The 19,508-nt window shown below is 32.2% G+C and overlaps 1 long non-coding RNA gene across 1 annotated transcript in view; it reads left to right on the top strand.

Annotated features, from left to right (window-relative positions):
* Positions 1-19,508, top strand: part of LOC105213693 (uncharacterized) — a 32,437-nt gene that overhangs the window by 9,645 nt on the left and 3,284 nt on the right. The gene's annotated exons all lie outside the window — the stretch shown is intronic.

Raw genomic sequence — 19,508 nt, 5'->3', positions numbered from 1 at the left:
TATATATCGAACAAACAAAACCATACTAAAACAATTATATTTTACTTAGTTCTTCCTAATCAGAACTATAAAATTATAAATTTTAATTTTTTCTGTAAAATTATTTAAATTCTCTAAAATTTCATTCAAGAATTCAGCATTGATATTTTGTTTTGTTGGATTTTGACTAATTTTTTAATAGTAGTATAATAAAGTTACCAAATTACATTTATTTGAAGTCACAAAGTAAGATCGGTATAATTTTTTCCTCAATTAAAAATTCATTAATGCAATTAAAGAACAAAATGCGGCTATATTCTGCCTAAGTATCACTGTCACATTAAGTATACATTTGTTGTATATGAAAATAAAATATACATCAGTGCAACAAAAAAAATGTCATAAGCGCTGTAAATTGTGCAAAAATTAGGTAAATGCTCGCTGTAAAAAATGTTATAAAGTGTTAAAACTTACATAACGGTAAATTTGTTTATAATTTTCACCGCTTAAGATAATCGAAAATTGCACAAATAATTATATAGAAAAATATAAAATTGTTTGTAACCGTACACTTGAGCAATTATGAAAACTTGTGTTTTTGTGTGTGGGGGTAAGTGCATACCACAAATTTTTACTGCAGGATTATGTCGCTTGGCTGCATGTAGTAAAATATATTAATTGCGGAAAAGTGCAGTGACTGCCAATTGCGAATTTGTCAAGCGCTGAAGTTTATATAAGATTGTGCGGAAATCAAACGCAATTGGTGGTGTAATTCAAATCACTCTAATTTTAGTGCAGCCGAAGTATTACCTCATTAATTATAGAGCATTACTCCGAATAGCTGTTCATGAATTGTAGAGATATGAATATATTTGATTTCCGGTTTCAGACTCACTTTATCCCAGAATATATGATATATGTATGTACATATATTTTGATTTTGAAATTATATCAAATTACATTTAATCGTCTAACACTTTCGAAAAAATCGAACGCGCGACTAACATACATATGTATGACATTCACCTGGCTTCTCTACAGCAAAAACTAAGGCTGCGGCTATATACAAATGTATGTATACTAACAATTATTTTATTTAGTTGAGGTCTTTTTTTGTCCTTTTTTATCCTTTTTTATTTTATTTATTTATTTTTTATTTTTTGTTAGTCTTTTTGTATGTTTGCAAATTATTTTTCAGGTACTAGCCTATTTTAAAAACGAGTAACCAGTTCTAAGGAGAAGTTAGGGAGATCCCGTGTATTTTATCATAGTATCTACTACGTAACAAAATCACACGATGCCACAAAGTACTGGATAATATTTATTTTAATCAAAATCTAATATAGTCCTCTAATGTGGCTCCCAACTTATTCACACTTGACAACGATCGTATTCTAACCTATATAAATATTCGTTAACACAACCTAGACTTCTATCGATTATTGAGTTTGTATTTGTGATCCAGTCGTACAATTATCACTGTTCTCTACTCCCTATTATTGTTGCTATAATGATTTCCTCATTTCTACTTGTCTGCCTTTTCTTTCTTCTTGAAATTCTAATTATTCAAATGACTTACCTTTATTCCTTTAATCTTATGCACATTCCACAATCGACAAACGCATCGATTCAATTTATGTATGCTAATCACGTAGCTTCCAACTCAACGCCAAGTCTAAAACTCATTGATCTTCCTTATTAAAAAAATATCCCAGTAAACATTTTACATTGTCATTAGCATCTTTAGCGTACGTGATATTGAAGAGCTTTCGAACAAGTATTTTTAAAATGCATTAGTTTGTGACGTCATGAACGAAAGTGTTGCCTGAAATTATTATTGAAGTTTGACAGTTCGTTTCGTTCGTTTTTGACTTTTCATGTCACAATCTTGTCTCTATCGTTCTTGATTTTTAAAACTCTAACGCTAATTCTTCAAAGCTTCTCTACTAAATTTTGCATGTGCAACGCAAAATAATATGATTTGAGAATAAAGAAACTTTACTTGAGTAATTGAACTCAGTGGCACAAATGGGGCATCTATCTATACATACATAAAGTTAGAATACTAGCCAATTCATACATACATTTTATCATATTTTATAGCCGGTAAACTTGCATAATCAGTCGATACGTGGCTCAGATAGATTTTGCTTTTATCATAGAACATTTCTAATTTACATATATACATATGTACATATGAAAAAAGTACATTTCAAAGTCGAACGCAACTTTTGCTGCTGCCACCAACACGCTTTGTAATAAATAGCATAGAAATGGTAATGAATATGAATATATTTTCTTCACAATACTTGCCATATTATTGTCGCTCGTGTCTGTATGTATTTATTGTTTGTGTCCATATTGTATTTCTATTCCTGTCACTGATTGTTACAGCTCATCGCTCAACATTTTTTTATCGACTTTTACTTGTTTTTGCCGCTGCTGTACATTAGCAGCCAAATTAATTAAGTATGCTGACGCCTATAGGCCGGTCTTTTTTTTGTTGTAGCCGCAAATCGTCGGCTATATGTGTGTGTATGCACACATATATACTACCATGTATGTATGTATGTATACGTACAAATTGATGCTCGACTGGTTCGGCAGGCTCCAGTGATTCCATTTACATATAAATATATGTATATATTTCTGCAGGCGACCAGCAATCCAATATGTCAATGATAGTATTTTTTATCACTATTTTTGTTTGTTTATAACTATTTTTCGTTTTGTCCATTTGTTGTCATTATTAGCTAAATATTTTATTCGATTTTTTACTGGTTTTCATAATAATTTCTTCTCATGTTGATTAATGTTTTGTTTCTGTCTTTCGTGCTTTCGCTGGTTAAACGTTATAAAAAGGGTAGGTTTGCTAAGTAAAAAAAAGAGCAATCGAGTTGTTGTTTTCGCAATTAATGATATTTTATGTGAGCTTTTTTGCGCGTAACTGCCTTTTTGTAATCTTACGGATATTGCGATTTTAATATTTTCGATATTTTGTTGATTTGTATCAAAATATTTTTTTTTTGCATTTGCGCATTATTCAATCACTTTGTCATTTTTGTTTTGCTACAAATCCACTTCAAAAGCTTTTATTATTTTTCTCACTTTTTGTGAGAAGCCAGTCCATGTCAACAAAATAGAAGATACTAACTGGTAAGAGTAATCGCTTTCAATATTTAGTTAACATATCTCTTTGGTTTGGATTTGCGTCCAGAACCCAGGATTCAGGGACCAGTAGACATATAAATAACTCACTGAGAAAACATTTGAAAACAAAGTGAATCTCAAAACACTATTCCCAAATTCTGTACCTATGTGCACATAGATATAGGGTTTAGACTAAACATTCAAGAGGCCGCAGTAATATGATCTCACATATCTTTCAAAAAGACGCTTTATAATAAACTCTATTCCCCCTTGTCGCAAAATAAGAGCAAAGGTTTAAAAAAATCTGAAACTTTCATCACAAAAAAAAAAAAAATTTAAAAAGCGTCAATTAAATCTCCACTTGACAAAGGTCAATGTGCTGTGTCTAAGAGTACTAACATAAATATTAAGAAAGGTGATGAAGTAAAAATTATTTTTTGACACCTTAAGCTGTCGCGTGGAAGTTAACACGAAAGGTTACTTAAATATAAACGAATACAATTACTTGTGACCATGGTCTCCTCGAAAAACCTGCAATCAAAGTTTTTCAGTTAAGTGACTGCGTGTCAACAGCCAGAGACGCACTAACAATTTAAATTCACAAATAACAAGTATGACAAAATTAACTTCTATTAAGTTGTTATTTTCTACTTAGAATGAAGTGGGCAACAATTAACCGGGAATAATGAGGAACACGAAAGCGTTTAAAGCGATAGATGAAAATTTTGCATGTCTTTAATAGCTATTTTGAAAAGTTTTTAACAAAAAACAATGTGTTAGCTAATATTTTGACGATCGTACGAGAGCTTGCGATGTTACAGAAGATTATGCAGCTGTTTGTTCAACGTATTATGAAATACGCAATAGCGTGTTTACTGCTAAAACGTAGGTGGTGTGTAAAAAAAAATTAAAAATAATGAGTTACACAATGCCCTAAAACAAAAACGAGTACATAACAAGTGATTTTCTTAAGAGTATTTTGAAAGTAATGTAGTACGTGTACATGCATTCTCGAAACGAAATTAATAAATTTGCATTCAATTACAATAAACATTTATTGGTGCACTCTTTTAAAAATTATTATTGAAACACCTTATTCATCCTGGAAAAAAATAGTTTAGCCCCCATTGATATTAAAATAACGACCTATATGGGGTTCAGTATTTATATGTAATCCTATCCTTCAGACAGGTGTGTATTCACTCCGACTGCAGAGTGGCAATACTGACCTTAGATTCGATGACAGTACGCTCTAAACTAGTTAGGGAGTGTCTAACATCCTTATCAGTAGCTTCGAACAACTTTGCAATCCGTAATCGCCATTAGCTTATTTTAAAACTTTATTACAGAATCCAAGCGCCTTGTCGAATCTTCACGATGGGCTTGGCGAGCCGTTAGGAGTATTTAGATGTCACAAAGAACAGTTTATGATGTCTAAGTGAGAGTCTCTGTAGATGCGGAGATCTACCCTTCGACCTAACCTAACCTAACCTAACCTAGTTTGGTCCAATACCGAGTAGAGTGTTGTACAGTGTTAAACAATGATAATATTTCATGGAGGCTTCAGGCTCAACTGTTTTCAGTTGAAGGATCCCCAAGATCATATAATGATCAAGGAACGGTTAAATTGTTTCAACGAAAATGTGTCTTGATTCAACATCTGTATATGCTTTTCATATTATTATATTTCCTGTCTGAACTGACCGGCTTACAAAGTTAACAGTCGTCAAAAAAGTATGTTTACTTTAAGTAGCACCACTTTCTCATCCAAAAACCAAGAAAAAAACAAAAACTTCAGTTGCAAATTTCAACTGACAGCTGAACAACTAATATTAACTACTGTTTTCTTTTGTCTGTCACTTTTCGAGAATGTCTGCTGACCGGTTACTAGTTTGTCAGGAATTTCACTTGGCACGTCCCAAACCACACCAATTTATACGCTCGTCAAAACATACATACATACATACATAATACATATGCATACATGGCAGTGACGACTTATAGCCAACAATCCGTCATTCCTTTTGTCAGTCTGCCGGCCAAATTGTTGAAATCGCACAATAATGCACTCCAAAAATGAAATGTAATGAAGAAGTTTAATTGTTGTTGGATTTTCTTTTATGTTTTTTTTCGTTTTAAATTGTTATTTGCCAAGTGAGAGTTTTCACTTTTATTTGCTTGGACTTAAGTACGCAGCATATTTTACGGTTCACTTACGTGCTTATGCTTATGCTGGTCATACATACCAGATGTTTATATATGTACATATGTGTACCCCATCAATTTATATAGTACTTGCTTGCATATTTACGTCCCTAAAAGTACGCGTAATGCAGTGAAATTTTATGCGCAGGTAATTTGCATACTTTTATGACCGCCCGTCCGACTGGTTATGAATGAATTGTCACAGTTTTGGACAATTATTCAAAAATAAATTGTAAGAGAATTTTAATGGCATGACATGTGACTACATATATATTTGCTTGTAATGTACCCCATTGTTCTATTTGCAAATGAAAATAAATTTTAAATATACTAGTAACAAAAGCTTTTTTCTAAAATTGAATAATTCAAAATAAACACTACCCTGTTTCTAAAGCAAAAGTGATAATAAAAATATTTTCAAACAGGAAACAACAAAGTCATTACACAGAGTCATAACTCGTTGACGAAAATGAAAAATATACTTTGCGCCGCATGCGAGCCCGCATAAAATAATGCCACAGCAGCGCGTTCAGTGATGAGTATTTTACATATACTATGTATGTATGTATGAAAGGCTTGCGAGTTAGAATTTTCCATGCAATTGCGAAAAACGCTTGCATGCTTGTGTATGAAACACAGGAAGTTGTCAGCGTAATAATGGTAATTTGCGCAAAAAATTCATAAATCAGTTTTTAGCAAATCGTAAACAACAATAATAATATACTAGTACTAACACGAATACGTAACGAAAAATAATTGAAAACAAAATAGTTTTCAACAAATATAAATTATTTTAAAATTATAATTGCAAGAAAATCGCCAAACAAATCAAAAAGTTGCGGACAACATGGGTGAGCAAACGCATTGCATGCCGTCGAGTAACGCTCATTACAGTTACATGCATTGCGATAATTACGTTGGTGAGGCATTGCCAGTGTTGCCAAGTGAAGTTGTGTGCGAAATTTTTTCTGAAATTGTATAATAATAACTAGTAAATATTATTGCCAGCAGTTTAGTCATTGTTTGGCTTACGAGTGTCGTAATGAGGTTACTCATTTTCCTCATTACGAACATCAATTTGGTTAACGGCGGCTTTTATAAGCCAAAGTTATATAAAATTCGAGCTGTTTTTTAACTAAACAAAAAATTATGGCTGTCGTCTGATTCGATAAGATTCGAACTCGAATCTATCTATAGAAATTTTGTTGCAATCTTACAATTTTCTTACCCTAATCCAGTTAGATTTAAAGGCTTTTACTCTCCTCGACCGATCCATTGAAATTTCATTCCTTTCCATTTTAAGAAACAAAATTCAATGTATTAACTTATGATATAACGACAAATAACGGACAATAACTTGTTTTTACCTGCTAATTTAATTAAAATGAATTCGTTACCTGAAGTATATGTAGAAAGTGAATTCTGAGTTATAGAATAGCCATGGTTTTGAAAAAGAAAAATTACTACAAATCTTATTTGCCATTTTTATTGCCACATTTTGAGACTTACAACAGCAAGAAGCTATCTAACTCAAGCAATGTATCTCAGAACTTAATATAACCCCGCAATTGCAATATGTGTTGTAACTTACTGTAGTGGAACCATTTTTTGAGCCTAAAGTGTTGAACACAAAGACGACGACACGGCACGACGCTGTGACGGCTGGCTACAAATGTCGCTTTGAAGCCAGCGTCTTAAAAACGGTGTTGAAACCTTTCACTTCAAGAAAATTTACATATCTTGTTCAAAGTGAAATTTTTTGTGCAAAAAATGTATAAATAGGTCGATTTATTCGTTTCAAATAATCATAATAGTAGCAACTCTACAGCGGCCTTTGCGGCCTTTGTCGTCGGTCAAATTAGAAACATTTCTAATTTGGCGACAGCGACAACGTCAAGCCTGCTGTCGCGAAGTCATGAGAGTTGTGCCCATAAGAACGCGTGTGATTTAATATTTGACAGATGTTACTCGTCGCTTGTCGTCGTCTATGTATTCAGCACTTTAAAGTATTAAAATTTAACTTAAGATACTTGTCCCTGAATTTTTATGAGCCAATCTGGGCTCAAACGACATTACGTCTGAAATGCTGTTAAAGTTCTTTCTGAATTTTCCGAAGTAATAAAAATTACATTCAAACAACTTCCTGGATTACTCATTATACATTTAAAACGAAAGTCCTCCCCTTATATGCATTTTTTGTTTTCATTTTTATTTCATTTCAATGCTAGCGGCACTTTTGAGCTAAATTTTATAAGGATATTTAAATAAACAAGCCAATTCTCCACAATAATTTATTTGTTAAGAATATTTGCTGAAATTTCGCCAAATATTTGAAGATTCTAAGCAAACAAAGCGTCAGAAAGACTTTTTCACGGGCATGTGCTAAAAGCAAATGCCAATAATAAAAAAACTCTCTCTCAACAAAACAAATTAAATTCTGTTTATTGAATTTACAATCTGAAAAACTGCATATATCTACACCTCTACATTCGAGTATACTTACGCACATAATCGTATATATGCAAAAGCCGTCGTATTAGCATATTCAAATATTGAAGTAAATTATTCTGCAGGAAAAGTCAACACAGGTAAAAGGCAAAAAATGTAATTATTGAAATTTAATTGAATTAAACCACATAAGCGCGGTGTTGCCAGATTGATAGGTTTATTGTTCAGATTTTTTAAGTATTAAACGTTAATTTAAAAACTGTTTAGCATTAAACCAGTCATTCAACAAGTATGAAATATGAGTATCTTTGGAAAACAGCAGAGAGGCGAATCAACATCGAACTTATCAAGAACGATAAGTAGTTTAATGATAATTTAATAGTGTTTCGAATAATATTTTTTCAATTCTTAAGTTGCTATAAGATAGTGTAATGTGACTCAAATTTTAGTTAGTTAGTGCAACTTGAGGTGAGGTTTTGGAGTTGAATGGCCTTTGAACAAAGCTAATTGTAAAATTAAGTATTTAATTACACAGCACCACAAAACAAAAATAAGGTTCAGACATGGGGGTCTTACTTGGTGTAACTTATGTTTGATGGGTACATTTAAACCCATCAGATCCGGGTTTTGACATAGCACCAAAAAAACAATTTGGCGGCCAACTTCTGTAACAATTCATCAAATTCGCTAGAAACTCGTTACAATATGACAAATTTTTAAAATGTATGACCATTTTAGTCGGCTCCCGAGTAACGGCTCCCATCTTGGATCCGTCATATAAAATTTTGAAAAACTTACAATGGATTCGTAATCCGTGACCCCGAAAACTTCCGAATAGTGAGTTTCAAACGATGATTTTTTTAAAAACGATGTCCATATTGTTTTTTGGGGCTATATCACTACTCTGATCTGATGTGGTGAAACGGATCTCGGATTCGGATTCATCGACCCGAAAAGTATTGAGTGCATATAGTAAGACCCCCAGGTAAGAACCAATTTTTTTTGTGTGGGTGTGTTATCTAACTGTAAAATGTAGCAATTTTATACAATATTGTAATTATTAACACCTCTCAATTAAACTTGGTGAATTTTACAAATCTACGCAACATTGCATGTCACATAATCGCTCATAACAGCAGTAACCAACATATGTATATGTTTATTTATATAATTGGCAAATTAGCAACTGCAATAGGTGGCAACTATATTTCAGTAAACGCCAACACCATTGTATGCAAATTGTTTTGTCATTTGTGGTATTTGCTGCCGTTGCAAGTTTGTAAATTTTTACCTATTATTATTCAATACAAATATTAATACATATGCAACAATATAGCAACAACAACAAACCAGCAGCAGTGTCAATAATTTATTGCAAGCGCTATTTTTGACGAAAATACAATAATTGAAAAAATATATTTATTCATTGGGTTCGAAATGTAAAAAATGTAATTGTAAAAATATGTTCATATATGCAGGTGTGTATGCATATATAATATATAAGTTATGATAATTATTATTGGCATAACAGTGCGCACGTGACAATCGGCGATGAGGTGGTAAGTGGGACAGTCGGCGGGTAGTTGTCCTTCTGCGTAAAATTTTGCAATTTTCGGTAAGAAAACACTTGTATTAATAAACAGTTATGTAAGTCAATATCCACAGACGTGTATAAATATTGTTTTAAGCGCAATGACAAGCTGGTGTTGGAGCATGCAGGCATGCGCCTTAACGCATTGTACTATTTTGAGCAATATTTGTTTGTGACAAACCGCAAAACGGTTTATTTGTTATTGTTATTTATTTGAAAAATTACGACCGTACTTTACATTTCAATTTTGCAGTATATATAAATAAAATAAACTTTGTAAAAACCATGCGGTTACAGAACTCGGCGTACATACGTGTTCCCTTTAAATCGTACTTAGTTCGCTTCACTCTACATAAAAGATTGATAAATATTCCTTTTAATTGTCCGGTCAATCCAAAGACAGTTGATAAGAGTTATTCTTTCTTGATTTTGAAGCTGCCTTTGCACAATGGTTCCGCTTGTATGAAGCCGTGGCCATAAATACTTCCCGTTGAGATATCGCTATGAAATTTTCACCAAAAACCTAGACAAATATTTTAAATATATTTAAAAAAATTGGCCACATCGTGCTACTATATCCTATAACTACCATAGGAATGGTCGGGACAAGTTATAATAATTTTGTTATTTTCTGTTTTAAACTTTTTCTTTTTATTGTAATAACCGAGATATTAACATATTGGGAGAAAAAAGCGTAGTTAACTGCCATCCGCCCACTTCTATACATATATATACAGATTCTTAATAAGACATTATTATCAGATATTTAAGGGAGGGCTATGTTTGTATCTGAGAGATTTTCCGAATTAGCCAAAAGCACTGAGATCCTCATGTTCTATATCTGGGACCTTTAATGGTTATAGTCCGATTTCGGCGATTTCTACACCAGCAATGCCATACACACCCTAAATGCATTTTTTGTTTCAGATGGACTTCAAAATTGTGGTGTAAAGGTTGTATACCGATTTCGCTCATTTTCAAACTGTAGAATTGGGAAGCCAAAATAATGTTATTAGCCGAATTTCGTTGGAATTGGTCAAGTAGTTCCTGAGATATCATTTTGAAGCCATAAGTGGGCGTCACCACGACAATTGTCCATTTTTTATACCAAGCTTAATGCAGCTTTTCTGTACCATCTTTACAATAAAATATAGTGTTTCTGGTGTTTTTACTTTCCGTATTAAAGCAGTAAAGTTTTCAACATGACCTCTGTATGGGAGGTAGGTGTGATTATAATCCGATTTCCTCCATTTTCGTGTTGTATAATCAAGTGCCTAAAGGAAATGACTCCAGAAAATTTGGTGAAATATTCACCTCCCTAATGTGATCCTTTGTACCCAATTTTGTTGTCATAACTTTATTTATGGCTTCGTTATAGCACTTGACAAGGCTAATTTGACCTTGGAGAAAAAAAGATGGCGTTAATATATTTTAGATTATGCATATATCTGCAAGTATCTGCAGGAATCTTTAACATTTACGTATATTAACTTAAGACACCCACAAATCCACTGGACAAAAAGATCGAAGGGGAGAGGAGGGGAACACAACTAAAACTTTAACTAAACTAAATCTAAAATATCCGAAAAACAAGGTAAAGAAAAGCATTAATTAAAGAAAATACAACACAAGTAAGCTTTTATTAAATTTAAATATTTCAGGAACGTAAATATTCGACAGATCACTTTGAATTTCCCCTTTAGATGAGTAGTATTCGATGCGCTATGAAAATGAACATGTATTCACGTCTTCGATTCTATTTTTAAAAAGTTCCGTTAGATTTCCAGATAAAACTGTTTTACCATATAAAATTTTGGTCATTTTAGAGACAATTAGTTTATATTTTGTCAAAATATTTTGTTATCGATTTTTTTATTTTTGGCCTATGGACGGAACCACTGTGCATTGCTGGTGAATCAGTTACACAACCATAAAACTGCTTTTAAATGGGACACGAGATTCTTACCTAAATTCGAAACGTTGCGAGTATTCCTCAGCGGGATTTTAAGGACAACAGGTTTGCTTGAAAAAAGGTACTCCGTTGCCATCACATCAATTCGCGAAAATTCGAAAATCGAATAAACAAAAAAAAACCATAGAAGATTCTTCAAGGATACTTAGTTATTGGTGGACTTATAACAATTGTATTACTTATAATGTGGTTGTGACATTAATGTGAAAGCTTTCGAGCGAAAAACTAAGATAAAACTTATTTTATTTTAATATTTTTCGTAACTATTTCATATTGCAGTTCTTCATAATGAGTATTAACTTTAAAGAAAATTACTTATCCACATAACTGCTTTAGTATTTGTCTATAGCTATTTGTTTGGAAATCATACCACCACCATGACACCAATAAAATATAAATTTATTCTTTCAAATCACGATTTTAGCATAATTTTTCGCGTGCAAATTTCTAACTCACTGTGTGTAATTTCAAATTTCAAAGGTTTTTCGCATACAAATAATTAATTGTATGCCTTTCATTTAGAAAAAATTAGAAATCAATAAGAAACTATAATTCAAAGCGATTTGTTTTTTGTTTTTTTTGAGCGCCAATCACGAATTGTCACGTACCTTCATAAAGTCAGGAATGGCTGGCTCAAGGTGAATATTAATTGCCTGATAACTTGACAAAACGCGTCTGGCAATTTAGCACATTGACACCCATAACCACGATTTACTTCGGTGAATAATAGAAATCATGACGTTTGCTTCAATCAATACAAACACAATAATAATTCGCTTTACTCATCTAGAATGAGTTAGCTTTGATTACTGCGAAAGTATTCTGCTCTAATATGTTCTAACTGCCTACTCGTGCAAATGCATGTGTGTTGTTTACTAGGGAATAGACTGAATTTCAGCTTTAACCCTGCATTACTAACCTCAAATCATGTCACATGGTTACTAACCATGGGTCTTATCGACTCTCATTTGTATTATCTATTAAAATCGTTTAAACTTGTAAATTGCTAAAACGTATACGTCTTTTAGTATATTGTAGTATTTTATTGTTAAATTTATAAAATGATGTGATAAACAATTAATTTATTTACTTAAATTGAAATTAAGTTTGTATTCATTACAACAGATCTTTTTTTGTACTCTGCTGCTGTGTTTTGAGTACAGAGTGAAATAACTCTAGCATTTATAGCAGCCATATTCAAAGTGAATAAAATATTACTAAAGGCCAACGCCGACAGTTTCTGGCTACGCTATATCCAGCACCCAACTGATCAGTTACATCCACTCCTCCTTTCGTATGATTGTAGAAATCTATAATTTCTGGCAAGCACTTAGGGCCATCTAATACCTTACCGGTCTTGTGAAACGTTGAGAGGAGAAGGACGCATTTATTTTTTTATTTTGCTATGTAAGAGAGAATTGTAAATTTTTTTGTATAGCGAAAAGTTTGTTGAATACACTTCGCGATTTTTAGCGTTTGAAAATATGGGTGGCAAGAATCTTTTGTTTTTTCGGATAGTTCCAACTAACGTGGTATTCTTTGATAACAAAAACTCTGCCAATGCATAGGTTGTGTAATAAAAAGTACCAACAACGACCTAACAGTAGTGTGCATGTATAATTGCAAATTGAATAATAAGTGTTGACGAACACCTACGGAATCTACAGACTTAAAGAATTCTGACGCCTTGCTATGTAATTAATTTATTTTATATGATGTGTATTATTTATTTCGTAATTTTTTTTAAAACGTTATAACTAACCTGGGTCTAATAGACCCATAATATTTATTACACTATTGCTAACTATGGGTCTAATCGACCCAGGCTATTTTTTAAAACAACTTTTTATTTATAATATTTTACATGTTTCTTATTCTTATTGTTTATAAACGTTTAAATATGTACAAATTTAGATTACACATATATCTTGCGTTAAAAAATATTCTTTATTTTTTGTTAATTTAAAAAGTTTGCGTGTCTGGGTCGATTCGACCCTAAGGTTAGTAATGGAGGGTTAATAACACAAACATACTTTAGTATATATCATACGCATATTCATATGCTTGGATAATTGAAATTCAATGCGCATGCGTGCACTGAAAAAAAATAAATATTGTTACCAAATCGAGGTGATTGGAATTTTAATATTTAACACACAAAGGCCGTCTTGTAGATTTCAGAAAAATAATTGGCAGAAATGAGGCACTCGATGTGGTAGTAGTATTATAAGAATCTATTTAATTAAATTACTTTTTAAGAAGTGAGAGAATAGAGCTCAATCGCCTTCTTATGAGGATAAATCCAATGTGGGGTGAATGGAATCCATGACTTTTCTTCCGTCATATTGCTTGTACCTTAATATTTTTTTCGTTTAGAGATGGTTTTAATTGAAATGAATGTGTGTTAAGGAGTAAAAATGTTATTTCAGATTACCTCAGTATCGTATTTCAACTTTATTGCAGTTATTTGTGTAAAAAATGCATTCTCTTTAATTATTCGGAACTAAGAATTTGTTTTCTTTTTTCAAAATCGTTTTTTGATATCAATTAGGTTATGTAAGATTAGTAGACAGATCTCTACAAATGCATGAAGATCTCACGATGTCCAAAAAACTTCTAATGGTTCAGAAAGACCTTTATGATTAGGCAAATCGCTTGTTCTGTTACAAAATTCTTCAGTCGACTAATGTCAATTTTAGCCAATTAGCTAGGTTTACCGAAGGTGTACCTACCAAGGTGTTTCAATCTCAGCCTGGCAAAAGCTGGACATTGGAGGAGGAAATGGTTAGATGATTCCACCTCGCCTTCCTCCAAACAGCATTTGCCAGAATGTTTAGTAAGCATACCTTATATGGAGTTTGCTGAGGGAAAGGACCTTTTACCCTCCATTGCGGGCCAAAAGGACCTCTCAACTGCACAATCTCGATGTCTCGTTGTAGTTCATTGACTTCAAGGGAATCGGAGGTTTTATTCGTCATATTTACTTATGAAATGTAAAATAGCTGAAAGAGAGAAAAAGAAAAAAACGAACTTTTTCAACTCAAGTTTTTCCTATAGGGCTGCTGCTAATAATCGAAGTTAGATATGCATGTTTGCATCTTATACTTACATACGTACTTTTGTATAGCAAAATTTGCAGTGTAAAAGTTAGTGTTTTCCATCAAATTTGTAAGCAAATCAGTACTCACGTAGACACCCGAGGTTGGTGCACTTCGCGGGCTTAATAAATATGCATGTAGGCAGTATATTGCTCTAAATTGCTTACTTACGAGTGTGCATTTGGCATAACTATTACAGACTGTGTTTATTATTATGTTTTTTCTTGTTTGGTCGTTTTCATTCATTTCATATTAGTTGTAACTGAATTTTAATTACTTCGTTTCATTACATTTTATTTTAACATTTCAAACGGTAAATATATCCTACTATTTGTAAGCTAGTTGTAAATATATCTAAATATTTACTTATGCGTAATGTGTACGCTTGCAATCATTATACCTCCGTACTAGCAACGCATTTTTTGTTACCAATACAATTGCATATCAATGCAAAGGAATGCCTATTGTGTAATCATGCATAATACCTCACATCCGTTCTCTGCCCATATCCGTTAATTTGCACTTCCACTCGTGTGATCATTAAATTCTACAACAATTACATTACACCACTTCACTTCGTATTTATTTGATTTCGATGGAAATCAGCGCTTTCTTGTCGTTTCGAATTAAATCGAAGAAATCGAATTTAACATGCTGGCATTTACTACTTATATGATAACATTACAGATATTATAAAAATATATGGCACATTCTCCGTAACTATGGTTAATGTTACGTTCAGGGGTCATTCTATATGATGGCCTCAACCATTTTTTTTATCGATCGAAAAAATCGATTTTTTTGTAGCAAAAAACTAAAAAACAAAACGCAAAATTCGCAGTTTTTTTTTCAAATGTCTACCAAAAGTCCAATTTTAAGTATATTCCCTTGATCGTAGAGCTTTACATGCATTTAAGCTTACAGATCAAAACGCCGCTAATTTTTTTTTGCTTCTGATAATCGTGGAGGAAGTGTGAGTACATTTTTTCGAGGAGGGTTGTTCAGAACGCTGTAACTCATGTTCTACACAATATTTTTAGCTTAAAATTTATATTTACACTGTCGAAATATATTTTGACCTTTTGACGTCCAAAACTCAATAGAAGTTCCAAAAATGTCGCAATGTAGCAATGATCTAGATATAATTTTGAAAAATGAAGTTCGCAAGTACTTACAGAAATACAACTACATATACCAATTATTGCGGAAGAATTCGCACTTCTAATGGCAAATTCTTATGAATTTCTCTTATACTTAGTTATGCCCCTGATTTCTTTGAATCTTTTTATTCGCTAAACCGATTTTAATTAAGAATTTGTGATGAAAATCCTTTTGCTTATTGAACATTTTTACTGGTTTTGCATTAAGCAGGACTGTATGTACTTTTCATAAAGGAATGCAATTTAATAAATAGTATATTTTTGATGACTTAGTAAAGTCAATAAGGCTTTAAAAGTCAACGTAAAGACACCTCCGCTATTAAACAGATTCTAGTTATTACAGTGCTGCCAAGTGTTTGTATGAAAAAGTTCTGCTAAACCATATGATCACAAGTATAATATATACAAATATGATAATAAGTCTACATCTCGTAAATATGCACGACGCGCTTGACTTTGTCGTTGATAAGTATGCAGACATCCGTTAGACGTGTATGGGATGCTTAATATACGAGTACTCACTTATATGTATACACATACATACATATGTATATGTACATCCTCATATAATAATATATACGTATATATAGTATGCAAACGAATAATGTGTTTCCTTTAGTAACTGAATTTACTTCAATATATGTACATAAGTATAAACAAATAGACGTGTGTTTGTAGCATACTTTTGTGATGCGATTTTTCATGATTTTGTTCTAATCGAATTCCGTTCATTCAACGCTGACAACATTGTGTCGCGCATAGATGAATAACAAAACGTAATTAATACACAGCACTAAAAACAAAATCAATTAGTTATGTACATATATTTATATGCACATAGACAGACATATTTATTATATGTAATAGTTAGAATACAGGTATCTATGTACATCAAATGAGTAATTGCATTACATCAATGCCTTAATTTAGCATACATTTTCTAGAAGTCAACAAATTGTTTATAAACAATTTTGTTTATTTAATTTTTTTTACATTAAAGCCATTGAATAAGGAAGTAAATAAACAAATAAATTGAATTGTTTAATTTTTCATACGAGCATTTAGTTTTAATTGAGATCATAATATCGTCATATTCGCATTTGTCGCAACTCACAATATAGGTACATATAAGGACAATCAATCACAAGAAAACTTCCGAGAGTAATTAACTGCACTCACAGTAATCGTTTAGATACTCATTCGTTTCAAATATTTTTTTTTTTTTATAAGAATAACATTCGTTGTCAAAAGAAACATGGAAACACCAAAAGAGATTATGATGGGCTAAGGAATTTCATTTTGATTGTTCATATCTTAATTAGTTGAGTATAATAATCTGATTTTTATACTCTCGCAACAAAAGTTGCTAAAGAGAGTATTATAGTTTTATTCACATAATGGTTGTTTGTAACACCCAAAACTAAACGAGTTAGATATAGGGTTATATATACCAAAGTGATCAGGGTGAAGAGTGGAGTTCAAATCTGAATGTCTGTCTGTCCGTCCGTCCGTCTGTGCAAGCTGTAACTTGAGTAAAAATTAAGATATCTTGATGAAACTTGGCACACTTATTTCTTGGCACCATAGGAAGGTTGCTTTCGAACCTTCGGAAAATCGGACCACTGCTACGCCCACAAAATGGCGAAAACCGAAAACACATAAAGTGCCATAACTAAGCCATAAATAAAGCTATGGAAATAAAATTTGGTATGAAGGATCGCACTATGAAGGGGCATATTTGGATGTAATTTTTTTGGGGAAGTGGGCGTGGCCCCGCCCCTACTAAGTTTTTTGTACATATCTCGCAAACCAATAGAGCTATATAAACCAAACTTTCTACAGTAGTTTTTTTCAGCCATTTCCTTATACAGTCCAAAAATGACAGAAATCGGATAATAACCACGCCCCCCTCCCATACAAAGGTTAGGTTGAAAATTACTAAAAGTGGGTTAACTCACTAACCAAAAACGTCAGAAACACTAAATTTCACATAACACATGGCAGATGGAAGCTACACTCAGATATTTTTACAAAATGGAAAATGGGCGTGGCGTCGCCCACTTATGGGTCAAAAACCATATCTCAGGAACTACCCGACCGATTTCAATGAGACTTGGTTTATAATAGTTTCCTTACATCCCAATGATATGTTGTGAAAATAGGCCAAATCGCTTCACAACCACGCCTACTTCCTATATACCAGAATTTTAAGACGACCTGAATCGTTTACTTTACAATATATAAAGTAAGCACTAGTGAAGATATCGGTGCAGAACTTTACACAAATACTATGTTTATAGTGTGGCAGCCCCATTCTAAAAATCGCCGAAATCGGACCACAGGTTTTTAAGGCCCCATATATCGTACACGAGGGCCTCGGTGCTTCTAACCTAATATTATGGTTTCCACCTTCAATGGAATTTATGCACTATATATGACGAATATGTGGGTAAAAATTGTGTATTATATAATATAAATAAAGTTAAATAAATAAATTGCGAGAGTATAAAATGTTCGGTTACACCCGAACTTAGCCCTTCCTTACTTGTTTATATAGTACTTTTCTTGCATATTCCATATTTCAGATTTTAAAGGGTATTAATCTTTCCTTTATGAATGATACTTTTCTTTGTAAAATTAGTTTTTTTGTCCGTCTGGATGAGAGTTTGGCCATTATAAAAACATATATTTTTTTAAATAATTTAACTGTATTATATGGATTCAGATATAGTGACCCCTCATAGATGCAATACGAATCTTTCACCCTTTGCCGTCATTACTAAATATAGCGCCAATTTTAGATTTTGATCATTTGAATTTTGAGAATGATCATGATCAAATTGTTTCAAGATTATTTAACAAACAAATTATCGAGATGCTAATTATTCAAATGTTATGTTTCAAGAATTGATATAATTGATCAAGCAAATTTTTAATAAAATTTTTTAATACAATTCCTAAAAAAAGATTCGTTTAATAGAATATTAAAAAATAAATAATAGTACATATATTACTTCTTGCATAAAAAAATAAATACAAAAACTTACAATACAATCATATTTTCAAATTATTTAAAAAAAATTGTGAAAACAAAAAAATATAATATTTAATAATTAAAAAATTACGATGTTATAAAAAATAATAGCAATATGTATTTATGTATTTTAACGTACCCACGATGCTTACATTTAATTTTATTGAAAAATCTTTACGAGCAATTCATGCTAAATTACAGTCGCGGTTAATAATTGTGAAATCTAGCGCTTTGGCGCATTTTCTACATTAAGGAACACACACATTGTCGCATACAGAAATATACATATATATGTATGTATGTATTTGCACACCTAAATACCAGAGTGGGGTAAGCCCAAGTTTGGAGGAACTTCAGTTTGCATCACTCGGCTAAGTTGTGCAAACAAATTTAAATCAATAAATGGCTAATAGCAAAAAAAAAAATAAAAAAATATATAATACAACAATATTATAGAGAATAACAATAAAAAACAAAGAACCAAACGCAAAGCATGAAGTGAAGCAGCCAAGCAATTGCGGTAAGTTGTGTGTAGAACAATAAATTCAAAAACCAACAACAACTAGAAGCTACTACTAATGGCACAACGACAACTTGGCAAAGCCATTGACCAAATTCATAGCTTTACATACATACAAACAGACCCACACATGCAACATGGTGGCAACGTAAGAGCAATTTGAAAAAAAAAAGTTTTTGCAAAAAAAAAAAAACATACCGTAACTAAAATGTTTAGTTAAAAAATTTTCTCACGTAACAGCCGAACGAAGCGACACTAATAACACATTTGCAACAGCAATGACAACAACAACAACAACAGTCTTAGTGGCAACCGCGATCGTTAAAGTAGTGCAACAAAATGCACAAAGAA

This window comes from Zeugodacus cucurbitae, chromosome 2 (assembly GCF_028554725.1).
Source record: "Zeugodacus cucurbitae isolate PBARC_wt_2022May chromosome 2, idZeuCucr1.2, whole genome shotgun sequence".
Classification (NCBI taxonomy): Eukaryota; Metazoa; Arthropoda; class Insecta; order Diptera; family Tephritidae; genus Zeugodacus; species Zeugodacus cucurbitae.
The sequence above is the reverse complement of the archived record's forward strand: the minus strand, read 5'-3'. Positions and strand labels throughout refer to the sequence as shown.